General features: G+C 43.8%; 1 long non-coding RNA gene across 3 annotated transcripts in view; it reads left to right on the top strand.

Moving 5' to 3' along the window:
• Nucleotides 1–13,685, top strand: part of LOC310849314 — a 46,019-nt gene extending 32,334 nt beyond the window's left edge. For 2 of the 3 annotated variants that reach the window (XR_014566842.1, XR_014566843.1), the window contains one exon: nucleotides 5,512–6,697. This is a non-coding gene — a long non-coding RNA (uncharacterized lncRNA). Of the gene's footprint in view, nucleotides 1–5,511; nucleotides 6,698–6,989; nucleotides 7,134–9,883; nucleotides 9,979–13,206 lie in introns of those variants that run through there. The other variant, XR_014566844.1, reaches the window with a different exon arrangement.
• The last annotated feature ends 571 nt before the right edge of the window (nucleotides 13,686–14,256 follow it).

Consider the following 14,256-nt stretch of genomic DNA (forward strand, 5'->3'; position numbering starts at 1 on the left):
TGGTATGTAAAAACTGGGACCCAGACATGCAGGTGTTAAGGTGTTAAGCAATGATTTCTCTTTGTGACAAAATATATCGCTATGAGGAGCCTGTAAGGAAATTAGTCTAAATCATTAATAACCATTACATTCTTGCAAATCTGCTATAAAACACCCAAAATAAATACACTATCTCATAAATAAAAATGTTTTAACATTAAGGCAGGAGATACAATACCCTTTTCTAAAAAAAAATTAAAAAACCTATGCAAAACATTATAATCTTACCTTTATATGGCTTTCTGCTTTCTCTCTTTTAAAACATTTATTAAGCAGAAAGACCTCAGTGACATGTAAATTTCATTTTCTATGCCTGGCAGATTAAAATACATCAGCTGCAGACATCATTCAGCAAAGAAATAATTTGAATAGTTCATTTTATTAGAAAAAAGATTTATGTCAGCATTTGACTGTGACATGAGAGTAACTAGGGGCACCCGTACAATGTTAAAAACAGATTTTCCATAAAAAGTAGCTGCGCTAAAAAAAATAATGTGATTCATCATTGAACAGGTTAACTGCTAATGTTGTGAACAACACCTCGGTTATTCTCAGTTCACTCTCAGTACCTGCCCCAATTGATTTACTCAGGGCTTCATATTCCTATTTCTTTATGTCCTTGGTCACCTACAACAGGTATGTACAAGGGACAGTGCAACCCATGAGGCAGCCTGGTCACAAGCCAAGAAGAGCCTCTTGGATCAAGCAACATACTGGGGGAGTGGCAATTTTCTATCATTCATTCATTTATGATTAGTTTATAGTGTTATCATGCTATAACACTCTTTCACCTAAGTGGTACTCTGCTAGTATATTTTTTTATTTTAAAAAATACAGGGTGGGAAGCATTTTACTACTAATAAAATATTGTTTGACAACAACAACAAACCACCAGAGGGATAAACTAGTGCTCTTTGCAAAAGCTGTTTAGAACTGTGTGCTGAAAGGTTCATCACACTTTTTAAAATACAGGAGCAGTTTACTCAGCAGGCCACAGTGTCTCAATTGTAGCATCCCTTCTGTGTCTGGCGTACCCAAACCTTTTAACAGTCCCCGAAGACACGCCAGCAACACCGATAGTAACACATATCCATTTGGGTGACGTATCTAAATCATCTTTCCCCAATCCCTAACTTATGCCATGACAACCATGCATATCAAATCAGCCTGCATCTTCCCACATTCATATAACCTTTCAATGTGAATGGTTATCAGCTTGTGGTAACATGTAGGCAGGCTTTTTGGGTGGGGGTGCCTGTATTGTGGAATGCCCTCCTTGCTAAAATAAAAGAGCCCATCGGTACTGGCACTCTGTTGGCTCTTGATGGTACACCTATTTAGGCAAGCAGTCCTCTGAACTTGCTCTTTTAACTGTTTTAATTACTACGGTTTTTAACAAGATTGCTTTTTCTGTATCTTATAAATAGTAATAGCAGGAGTAGCAGGGACAAGATATTGCCCATAGATTATAATTTTTCTAGAAAACCATCCTCAGACTTTAAATGCCTTAAAAAAAAAAAATACAAAAAAACAGGTTCCCCTGGGATAGCTCAGTTGCTAGAACACGAGGCTCTTAATCTCGGGATCATAGGTTTGAGTCCCATGTTGGACAAAATATCCCTGCATTGCAGGGGTTAGACTAGAGCAGTGTTTCCCAACCAGAGGCCCTGGGGCACCCCATGATATTCCAAGGGGGGCACAGTTGAAAAATGTGCAAATGGTGAGCCATAGCATCAGACTAGGGGGGCACAGAGGGAAGTGAGAAGTGAAGGGGGGGGAATCATCATTTTTTATTTAAATCCTGATTGGATGGCTATCCACTTGGCCAAGCACAAGTGGGTAAGGGGGCAGCCCACCAGGGCCTAGCACTCCTTTTTGCCCTGTGCATTTTCTTGGAGCAGTCCTGGTTTGTCTCTGGCAGGAGACAGTAAATGCTGAAGCTCCTGTTTTGACCAGTGGAACCCGTGATCCAGAACCCACAGGTCAGGTAAATGCGGTGGTGGGGTGGTAGTGGGTAGGGCTGGGTGAGCCAGAGCTGCTTGTTGCTGCCACCAGTGCTGGGCCTGGTGGAAGCCTGAGCCTGACTCTGCTAGGTGCAGGGTGCAATCTACCCCAGCACCTAGTGGATCAGGGCCTTCGGATGTTGCCAAGGGGTGCAGAGCCTGTCAGCAGCATCGGCCTGGCTGCGTAGCCGAGTGGGGTCATCTGGTGCTGCTTTCATCAAAGTGTCTACTCAGAAGAAAGCCGCACTTTCTTCTTTAAAGTGGGCTTTACTCCCAGGTAAGGGTGTGTGGGACTATAGTGTATTATCTAGGCAGCCAGGGCTCTTTTTGCACCAGGGCAGTGAGGACCACTTGCTTTTTTAAAATTCTCCCATATATACAGAACTCCCTGTGCACCTTTTGGACTGTATCTGTAGGTTTCCCCCTCTGTGTCAAATAACTGGGGTAAATGTTATTTACTTTTAGTAATACATGGAAGCTGGATCTCCCTCGAAAGGTTCTGGACTCTCCTTCCGTGGAGGTTTCTAAGCAGAGGTTGGATGGCCATCTGCCATGGATGTTTTAACTGAGTTTCCTACATTGCAGGGGGTTGGTCTAGATCAGGGGTCGGCAACCTGCGGCTCCGGAGCCGCATGTGGCTCTTTAACGCCTTTGCCGCGGCTCCGGGGTGGAGGCGAGGGGAGGAGGCGCATTTTCCTTTGTTCCCGTGCAGTCGCTGTCATCTGTGAGGCGGCGGCGGAGAGCAGAAGGCAGCGCCACTCTCCTCGCGAGTTGGGCGCAGGGCAGCGGCAGCAGGAAGGCTCCCCAAGGGCCGAGCGGCACGCGCCCGCCTTCCCCGTGAGCCATTGTTTTTAGTGCGCCTCCTTTCACTCATTGTTGCCCCGCGCGGTGAAGCGAACCCGGGTTGGGAGCCGCCAGGATCTCTGGAGCGAGTCCTCTTTCGGGGGTTGTGGGGGCTCCCAGCAGCAGCAGCTCCCGGCGGGAGCTCCTGCAGGGTGCGCAAGGCTTGCAGACACTCGCCCGAAGCACGGGGAGCCCTCCGGAGGGCTCCCTGTGCTTCGGGCAACAGGCTGCCGCCCCAAGCCTCGCGCGCCCGACGGGAGCTCCTGCCGGGCGCGCAAGGCATGCAGACACTCGCCCGAAGCACGGGGAGCCCTCCGGAGGGCTCCCTGTGCTTCGGGCAACAGGCTGCCGCCCCAAGCCTCGCGCGCCCGACGGGAGCTCCTGCCGGGCGCGCAAGGCATGCAGACACTCGCCCGAAGCACGGGGAGCCCTCCGGAGGGCTCCCTGTGCTTCGGGCAACAGGCTGCCGCCCCAAGCCTCACACGCCTGGCGGGAGCTCCCGCCAGGCGCGCAAGGCCTGCGGACACTCGCTGGGGCTGCAGGCTGCTGCCCGCAAGCCTTGTGAGCCTGTGGGAACTCCCGCCGGGCTTGCAAGGCTTGCGGATAGCTTCCTGAAGCCTGGAGAGCGAGAGGGGTCGGTGCGCACCGATGCCTCTCGCTCTCCAGGCTTCAGCGAAAGCCTGCATTCGCACCATAGGACGCACACAGATTTCCCCTTCATTTTTGGAGGGGAAAAGTGCGTCCTATGGAGCGAAAAATACGGTATATAGCATGTCTTTGTTGCTGACTGATTTGCTGCTATTGCTTTGCAATTTGCAGCTACTGTTTTGAAGGGGAGTGAAGAACACACACTCAAAAAAAGGTAACTTGTTAATATAACGTTTATTTCTATGAGGAGGAGTAATTCTGAGGGGTCAAACAAAAAATAATTAAAAAGTGTCAAAAAAGTTATTTTTATAATGACGAGGATAACATTGGGCTAAGAAACAATGTATGCAGTGTTATATTTGTTTTAAATGTCGCAATGGTTTTGCGGCTCCCAGTTGTTGTTTTTTCTTCGGAAACGGGTCCAAGTGGCTCTTTTTGTCTTAAAGGTTGCAGACCCCTGGTCTAGATGACCCTTGGGGTCCCTCCCAGCTCTATGATTCTATGACTTTCTGCTTCAACAATATTTCATTATGTTCCTATTATTTTATGTAATTGTGTTCTGTATAAATTATAAAAAATATAAATAAAACATGTTCTATTTACAAACAAAACATAACGGGGGACATGGGCATAGTCAGGATTTTTGTTAGGGGGCAGGCTTTTGTTAGGGGGTGCAAAACCTCAGATTTGTATTGATTTTTGCTTATTTGGGGGGCAGCTGCTCCCCTTGGCTATGCCCATGGGGGGCCACAGGAGAGAAACGAGGTCGAAAGGGGCCCACGGTTCAGAAAAAGTTTGGGAAACATTGGACTAGAGCAGTGTTCCCCAACCTTGGGCCTCCAGCTGTTTTTGGACTACAACTCCCATCATCCCTCGCTAGCAAGACCAGTGGTCAAGGATGATGGGAATTGTAGTCCAAAAACAGCTAGACGCCCAAGGTTGGGGAACACTGGACTAGAGGACCCTTGTGGTCCCTTCCAACTCTGTGAATCTGTAACACAAAAACTTGCAAGAAGATTTCAACATGAGAACTGTCCCTCCTCTTTCGTGTTCTAATGCAATGTCCATATTTGTCTGAAACCATCTCCCTGAATTCAAAAGCTGGATACCAACTAAGGGCTTGTCCACACTTATCTTTCATCTGCTCTTTCTAGGCATGATCCACAATTTAAAGCTCTGTGTCTTTCTCTCTCCAGAGCTTTCCCTGTGAAAACCAACTCTTTAAAGCTCACTTGGAGGAAACACCAATTCACGGAAAACCCGAATTGACATTTGCTCTGATTCAGAACAACGCTTGGACACAGATTGTGGACAAAGGGTAAGTGTGAATAAGCCCTTTGATATTCTTGGTAGCTGCTTCTTAGGCACAGACTACACTCTGAAGAACTAGGCAAACCCAAAATGTATGCATCTCCCCAAAACAATAAATACGCCTTTTATATCTGTGCTGGATTTCAGTATCTGGGGCTAAGCTGATATGTAGGAAGAGTTTAGGAATTTGGCTTTGGTGGCCCTCCTGAACTTTGGGAATCAGCTGAAGTAGACACCAATCCAGTAGCGATGATCCCAGGCACAGTTCAGATCCCACTGATGGACTCACCCCAGTTAAACAAAAGATTGGATCCACTAGTCTAGGTCTTATGCACAAAACCTCCACAGCCTAGGGAACATGCAGTGGTATTTTCCCTGCCCTCCTGATTAAGTACCATTCATTTATTAAAGGCTGTAAAGTCAGAGAGCCTAAAAGAAAGGAGAAATCTTGGGGAGATCTGAGGGTAAAATGGCATATTTTTATAAGTAGAAAGATTATTTGACTTTAGAGCTGTAATAATGATAATTTCTGTGACCAAAAGTGCCCCCTTATGATTAATCAATTATGCAAACCATCACCATTTCAAAGCTAGTAAAGACTTATTTAATGACATTTTTCATGCATCTCGTGTCTTTAATATATTATTATCCCCCTTTATCCTGACAGAGTCGTCCGCCGCAGAGCACCCGGCTCCCTTCTGCAGCTGGTGGAATCATTCGCTCACATTGGGAAACAATTGTTTATTTAGAATAGATTTTTCAAAACTGATTGCTTTAGAAAAGCAGCTGACTGTCGCTGGGCAGTTGGATTCTTCCTCTCCAGCCTGGCATACATTTCCAGAGAAATGCCTTACAAGACGGTGGTTTCTGTATGAACAGTTGCCTAGGCTTGATGTAAGAAAATCAGCTTCCTTTTCTTTTTCTTCACCTGCTTTACTGCCCCAGGAATGATCTCAACTCAGCTTGGAGTTGAGTATATACATATAAGTATATACATAGAAGTCATTTCATCCTTTCTCATTTCACTTCTGGGCATCTTTTGGGCAGAGGACAGAAACAATCTCAAGCCAAAGATATTCTCTTCCGAGCTGCATTGTGCACTTTGCAAATTGAGCAAAAAAGAGGGCCAGGCTCGTTTTTAGGGAGACGTTAAGGGCAGGCTGCTGTTCTGGCCAACGCTGCATCGCATGAGAGACAGGAGAACGTTTTAGAGAACAAAGACTATTTCACTTTAAAAAATGAAAGAATTGGCAGCGGTTCCCTTTTGCTAAAAATAATGACATGGAACTTTGGTGATTTTCATGTCCAGGCACTTCACAGGTAATAGAAGGGAGCTGCACTCAAGACAGAAAGCTGGCAGGAAGAGGTGCCATAACTCCTTTGTACACCTCTCCTTATTTTCACAGAAAACCTTCCTTGCTTTCCCTTTCGTCCAACAGTGCTGAACAAAACAAGTTCCAGACAAAAAAAAGGTCTATACACTATTCAAGAACTAGCTTGGGAGGGACCTCTGTTTAAACTATAGATTGTCAGTTGTGAGTACAGAGCATAGTGAGCTTTTTTAAAATTTTGATTGCTCTGGTTCAGTTTGTCAATAAGGACCCCATATTTTATACAGAGGGGTATATTAAAAAGCAACTGAGAACATACGTCTTTTAGGAAGAAAGCCTATGCTTACATCGGAGTAAATCCCATTGAATTTATGCATAAGGTTTAACTTTTAGCCACACTTAGCTTCTACTATGCCAAGCTGTACTGGAAAGTCATTCCCAGTCTTGCCTTCACATGCCAAGAACAACAGACACCAACTTTGTTGTTAACCGTTTATTAAAATTTTCCCAAATTCTTTTGGATTATAGTTTCTCTTTCAGTTTCCTCTCCTTGGTTTTCCTCTCACTCCCGCAGGGCACTTAAGAGCTCACTACAATTATAATCCCATCAACACATTCCAGTCACATAATAAGGAAAGGGAAATAAATGAAGAGACAAATGTAAAATGTGGAATATTTATAAATAAATATAAATAAAAGTAACTCCCATCAGCCCCAGCTACTATGGTCAGAGATTATGGGAGTTTTACTGTACAACATTGAGAGTTCAATGAAGTCCCAATTCACAATCTTACGAAAACTCTACCTTTTTCAGTTTAACGAACAGGATCTTTACATGGGCAGCCAGTCGCAGAAGGTCATCCATCCATTCAGTGATTTCCAATGTTGGAAGAATTATTATTTTACCTGCTAGCATGGAACCATCTCTTCTACACTTCAATCAACCTCTACTTATTAGGTATAGCTATTACAACATACACAATTCCTTCTCTGCAGGGATTCATTGCAGTTCAAATTAATTCTGGTTTGCACCTCCCTCCCAAACAGTGTTATAACTGGGCGTCTCCCAAATACATGCATTAAGTCTGCCTGTGGCTGCTTGCAGCATTTTGATCAGCTGTGGGGACCCTTTGACCCTGCCCAGTTGTTGCTGAACTACAACTCCCATCATCCCAATCCATTGACCTTGCTTGCTGGGGCTCATGGGAGTTGTGGTTCAGCAACATCTGGAGGACCACAGGTTCCCCACACCTGATTTAGATGCAAAGCAGATGCTCTACCACTTAAGCTATGGCCTTTTCTGTAATGAGGGAAATTAGGAATACAGGAAGATGCCTTATCCCGGGTCAGAGAATAGGTTGATCTAACCAAGTCCTACCTACTCTGATTGGGAGTGGTTCTCTAGGCCTTACCTGGTGATGCCTGAGATTGAACCTGGAACAGGTTCCTGCTTCTGGGACGTGGTTTTGCTGCCTCTCCTGTGCTTGGCTCAGAAAAGTGCTTCCAGCTGAGTATGGCTGAGGAGACAGCCTTGGGCAAGAGACAGTAGGGAGGAAAAGACAGAGAAGCCAAGATCTTGGTGATAGAGTCCAAAGGATTTTGGCAGCTGCTTTATTCACACAGCAAACAACATGAATTGGGTCACTGTGGTCCCTTTCAGCAAAGGATTCTTCTTACTCTCCCCCTTCTTTTTATCTGTTAGAAGGCAGATTATTTCTACAATAAATGGTAGGCCTCCTAGAAAACAGGGGAGGGGCAGAAAAATTCCACTGGAACATCTTTTTAAACAAACATGATGTTGGAGCATATGTCATGTCACTGTAGACCCAAAAACCATTCCCACATATGTTTATATCATGAAATGGAATCCTGATTTGGCACCTGTGTTTAAAATATATACATTGGACCTGTGAATTTTCCATCGTTAGCCACATGGCTGGGTAAAAATTCAAATGCCCAAAGAATAAAGTTGCAATGCATGAATTCTGCCTAGGATAAAACAGGTTTTTTTAAGCCAAAGAATATTTTGAGATGACTGACTCAAGATCCCCATCTAGTGGCTTCATGAAGCTTAACAGTCGCTATTCCAATGTAAAAAATTTTTCTTTAAAGTATCTAGCTTTGGGCTCATCAACTCTTCCCTTCATCCTGTGATTTCTTTTGTTTGTTCCATGATTTCCAGACATGGGTCTGAGAGGTTTTTATTTTGTCCCAATGCTTTCCCTGGGAAAACCCACTGCTTCCCTAGGGAAAGCAGGGGGAGAAAAGAAACATGGAGCAAACAAAATTCTGAATGAGCCCTTTGTTTTCATTTGTCAAACGTGGGGTTTCACCCAAATGACCATGAAATCTCTTCTGGGTTTTGGTGCTTAATGATTTCTGATCACTGGCAAAATAAAATCTCAGGACTATTTTTGTTATTCTTTCTTTCCAAATAACTGGTTCATGGCATTTTATAGTACACTGTTCATTTGATGCAGAGGTAGGGAACCTGCGGTCTTGGAGCAAAACATAGAACAAAAAACTTCTGTTGAAGTATAGTTGGTGTGTTATTAGGCATGATTTCTCCTAAGTATACATATATCATAGAAAAGATGGCTATACAGTGGTACCTTGGGTTAAGTACTGTACTTAATTCGTTCCGGAGGTCCGTTCTTAACCTGAAACTGTTCTTAACCTGAAGCACCACTTTAGCTAATGGGGCCTCCCACTGCTGACGCGCCATCGGAGCACAATTTCTGTTCTCATCCTGAAGCAAAGTTGTTAACCTGAGGTACTATTTCTGGGTTAGCGGAGTCTGTAACCTGAAGCGTATGCAACCTGAAGCATATGTAACCCAAGGTACCACTGTATACAAATGAGAACGCAACGCACATATCCATTCAGCCAAAATGACTATGAGAGGGAGGGCCGCAGGTAGCTCAGTGCTGGAGCATCTGCTTTGCTTGCAGAAGATCCCAATTTCAAACCATCTACAGCTGCTGCCGGTCAGTGTGAACAGCACTGAGGTAGATGGACCAATGGTCTGATTTGATATAAGGCAGCTCCTGTATTCCTATCCCTGACTTTCTGCATAATAATTCCTCCCACATTAACCGAATCATTACTAGCAAAAAGAGTATCTAATCTCCCTCAAGGAACGCAGCAGAAAGGATGCCCTAACTAATTTGTGTTCTTACCCTTAAGGTGAGAAAGAGTGATTGACATAAGGATTTGAACCCATGGCTCCCCATCCCCAATCTACCACTCTAGCCACTACATCAATAGTGGCCACACCACCTGTTCATCAAGATAACACAGGGCCAGCTCTACTAGTAGACAGAGTGAGCTGATTTCCTCAGGCAGCAGCAGCCCACCCCAGTTGTTTTTCCTGAACCCCCCACCATTTCCCTTTGTTGGAGGCAGAGCTGTAGATGCTGAACAGCCCATCCTGAAGCCCTAAATTAGCCCAACACCAAATCTTGGGGAATTCCCCTTTTCACATCTCTCCAGTCAAAGAGCATCCAGCATCCTTTCTCACAGTTGCCAACCAGATGTCTGTTGGAAGCTGAGCTGAACAGCAGATCCGAAACTGGTACATACCATCATGGTGGATACCTTACGCCCCCGTTTTAGATGAAAAAGAGGACATAGCTATCACACCATTGCCAGCTGTGTAGAAGAGGAGCTTTCGGCAGGTGTGTTTGTATGCTGTCCCCTCTTTTTCAGCTTCCCACCACACAGTTTGAAACCAGTCCTCCTGCACGTTCCTTAGAGATGTTAAGAGATGGTGCCTGTGTCCATTTAGTGAGTTCGTGGCTTGGGTAAGAGATTTGAAACAACAAATTGTTCATGAAACAAACTAAACGAACAAAAACTTAGCTAAACATTAACAACTAAGCTCCACTTAAAAATACAAATTTGAAAAATGAAACGCAGAATACCAAATTTTTGCGGTATACATCCAGGTATGTACTGTCAATTGTTGTGGTCTTCACTGACCAAGACAAATTAAGGTTTCCTCATCTTCCTGTCCTGGAGAATGAGACATCACTCACCATATGTGAGCAAAAAGGTATCAAGCGACGCTGATAGAGCCATGAGATAGACAGACGGATGCAGGCAGAAGCTGCAGACCCATTCCAGACTCATTCCAGTCTTTTTGTTCTACCTACATTTCTTGCTGTCTCCTTTCCTCCTCCTCCCTGCCACCTTGGTCCCTCTTCCCACTGTGGCAGCTGAGACTGCGAGGATGCTGCTCCATACTTTCTCCTTCTCACCATGATCTCATTTTTTTAAAAAAAACAGTGGGGTGAACATTGAGTATTTCTGGGCATACCCGGCACACCCTGTGTGTATGCCTATGTGTAGGATATTTTCTCCCACATTGGTAGGGTTTGTTTCTCAGCAAAAATTCTATACCCATCTTTTTTTTAATCACATGCACAAAATGTAGTGGAAACAGTTTTCTGTTTTGTTTTTAAAGCTTGCATCATCTTACACAACAACAGATGCTGCCAGTTTTAATATGTTTAAGCAGCATATGCATCCATTAGAAATATAAGTCCTCACTCTTGTAGGGCTTGCATTGTGCATTTATATATGCTGTTCCCTGCAGGGCCCCGTGCTCAAGAGTTATCCCCATTAAAGTTAATGGGACTGTTTGAGGAAAGTGGTTTGAGCATTGCCCACCAAGTTACTAAAAATTAGGTCTCATAGTTCCTAGACCAGGAACTATCTTCCCATTAGTTCGGTGGGCATACATTTTGTAGAACTATGCAGTGCTGTTTGATAAGATAGCAGGAAAGAAGCTATTTTCTGATTTACAGATAGAATATCTCCCTTCACAGTTTTCATGGCAGTTTTAAAAGTTCTAAACACATTTGGTTTCCCATTTGCACTTACTCTGATGGCAGAGACCAGATAAAAACATGTCAAATATTATCACACTAGCAAAGGTTCTTCATTATTTGAGATATAGACCTGGGCCCATTTTTATCAGATCTCAATTCTTCAGGTAAACCATGAGTCACAAAGTGAAGCATTATGCTATAATGGCTACATTAACAGAGGACCTGGAGATAAAATTCCGGTCATTTTGACTGTGCACCCACTATCATTAGGAAGCTTTCATCTTAGGAGGTGATTTGTTGGCGAAGATTAAGGCTTCAGCTGGGTAAATTGTCTGGTCTTATAAATAAATCAGTTTTTTGACTATCCCCTTTTACTTCTTTTTCCATCTAACTTGGGAACAAAAGTTTTCTCATGAACCTCACATGGAGATGGAATGATGGTTGATGAAATGAACTGGTAGGATGGGTCATTAAAATATGCTTGAAATATTATTCTACACACATGGTTTGTATGATCACAAATGGCACCTTTACCTAGTTCAGTTTTTTTACATGATGTAATCTCATTCTTACTGGATATTCTTTTTATACACACACACACGACACAGCTGAAATAAAAATGCAGCAGTATGACATAAATGAATCGATAAAGGAAATAAATAGCCACTCATAACAGATTAGATCAGTAGAAAGGTAAATAAACGAATTGTTAAAGGAATAAAGAACATAAAGAACACATAACAAAATAAACAATTAGAAGAAAAGAGAGCAAGAAGAGTTGTTGGGCATTCAAATAAAATTAAATGTAATTACCATATCTAAAAGCAGGGAAAACTTGAATCTCGCAACAACTCTGTGAAGTAGGTTGGGCTAAGAGATAGTGACTGGCCCATGGCCACCCTGTGAAGTTCATGGCTGAGTGGGGATTTGAACCTTGCTCTCCCAGGAGTTGCCAGAAGGAGGTGTACAAGGTGCCATACAACTGTCTTAGGGACTCCACTCCAGATTTGTGTAAGGTTTACCCTTTGCCTTTTATTCTCCCAAAGATAAGGAGAGATAAGGCAGCAGAGGTTTAAGAGCAATTTTCCTTCTCCTAGATGAGCTACCTTCCCATCACTTTCCTCTACAGCATGTGCAGAAACCACCTTCTTGACCGTTGGACCCACAATTGGGTCTCATCCAATTGGGTCTCATCCAATCAATCCACTGGAACCTGCCTTCACATGCAAAGTTACCCTGTCTCTAAATATCCTATTCAAGATGGGTGCAATTCTGCCATCATTATGGGTGGCATAGTCCTGGAGATGGTTGTGGAGCTCAGTTAAGGGTCATCATCAGGCCCTGGATTACATCCTAATTACCTGCCAACTATTGTGGAAAATTAACCTCAAGAGGCACTCAGGGCAGGGCTTTCTGCTGTCCGGCTGTCAATAAGTTCTATAACATCTGAAGTCTCCCACATTCCAATCTTTTCCAAAAACAGTTCCAGCTTGCTTTTAGATAGGCAAGGAATAAAGGAAAACACCTAGTGAAAATGGGCTGTAATCAGTAGGTGCTACCACTAGCATGTGGCCACCATGAAGGCATGTTGCTTTGTAGATGATAAGGGATGTGGTGAAACATTACAGCCTATAAACATAAGCTGCTTCAGCTCAAACTTCTTATGTGAAATGACCATGCAAATCCATTCGATAGCAATCTGAGCATTTCCATACCAATTTGGCAGGCTCAATTTGCTTTGCTGCAGCTGTTCCAGTAAGGCTCAAGTTACCATCCCCATCAATGGGGGTTCCATATTTTCCATTGCTAGTGTTCACATGGCGTCATTTTGATGCTACCTTTCAGGTGATGAAGGCGATAGTGGACTGCGTGGTGGAGCACCATTGCTCACCTGACCTCCCAGCAGCTGACTCACTGCTGCTTACCAAGAAGGAAGGGCACCGGGGAGATCAGTGTGGTGCAAATGCACCAGCGAAGCCAGCCTGACACTCCTGCCAGAGCATTTGCAGTGTGTCACACCTTCCCAGTAGACAACAGCAAGTTGGCTATCAGGAGATCAGGTGAGCTTCACCATGCCTAGATCTAACTAAACACCCCTTTCAGAATAATACAGAATCAAGTTGAATCTCTGCAGAAAGGATATGCAATAACTATTTTTTCTTTTTGCATACACGAGTGGTTATTTTTATTTTTATTTAGAACATCCCGGCTTTCCAGAGATATAATGCATGCTCAAATTAAACAATCTACAAAGGCAGCTTCTACCAACTCTTCTTTCCCTTCTATTTTCTTGGCCGGAGTCTGGAGAAATCCTTATCGTTTGCCCTTGGAATGCAATGCTTCTCCCTTTCCAGCTTGCCTCAAGGATCTTCTTGTTATCTCTCATTTCCACTGAAGTCACAAGCACCATGCTGTTGGAAGTAGCACCTTTTGGGTTGGTTCCAGGTGAGTATCTTACAGCAATCAAGCAGTATAGGAAGCCTCTTTGTTCTCTGGCAAGTCTAGAATAGAAAAATGTATTTTTAAAAAGAAAGAAAAAAGAAATCCACTAGATCTTTCCCATTCAGCTGAAGTTAAAACTTCTGTGCACAAAATTGCCTTTGGGATGTTTTCGAGCATTTTCATTCTAGAGACACGCCATGGGGAAAAAGGTGACGTTTAAATCCATTGTATGTGCAGAAGGGGAACATATGAACCTTAGTTCCAGCATGAGGGTCTCACATTCTCCTGAAGCCTTTGAATAATAATGTAAACAATGAGGTTAAAATCCTATACCTACTTATGTGGTAGTAAGTCCTATTGGACTCAGTGGGACTTACTTCTGAGTAGACATGCATGGGATTGCACTGTTAAGGGCAGGCATAGGCAAACTCTGGCCCTCCAGATGTTTTGGAACTACAATTCCCATCATCCCTAGCTAACAGGACCAGTGGTCAGAGATGATGGGAATTGTAGTCTCCAAACATCTGGAGTTTGCCTATGCCTGGTTAAGAGGCTGTAACTTAACTACATTTCCGTTTCTGAAAGGGCAGTCAGGTTAAAAAAAGAGGCCAAGGCTTCTGCGCCTTTAATAGTGATGTAGTAGGGGCAATTTCAGCAGGAATGGCTTAACGACATCTGCTGAAATCCCCCCTTCTGCAGAGTTATGAATGATGCAGGAGTCCTGTTCTCATTTGCCCTTTGGTTCCTTTAGTTGCTGTTTAATACCTACTAGTGTACCTACCACATATTTATACCAATGTGGATACT

This window comes from Podarcis gaigeae (genome assembly GCF_964106915.1).
Source record: "Podarcis gaigeae genome assembly, chromosome: 7".
NCBI classification, from domain to species: Eukaryota; Metazoa; Chordata; class Lepidosauria; order Squamata; family Lacertidae; genus Podarcis; species Podarcis gaigeae.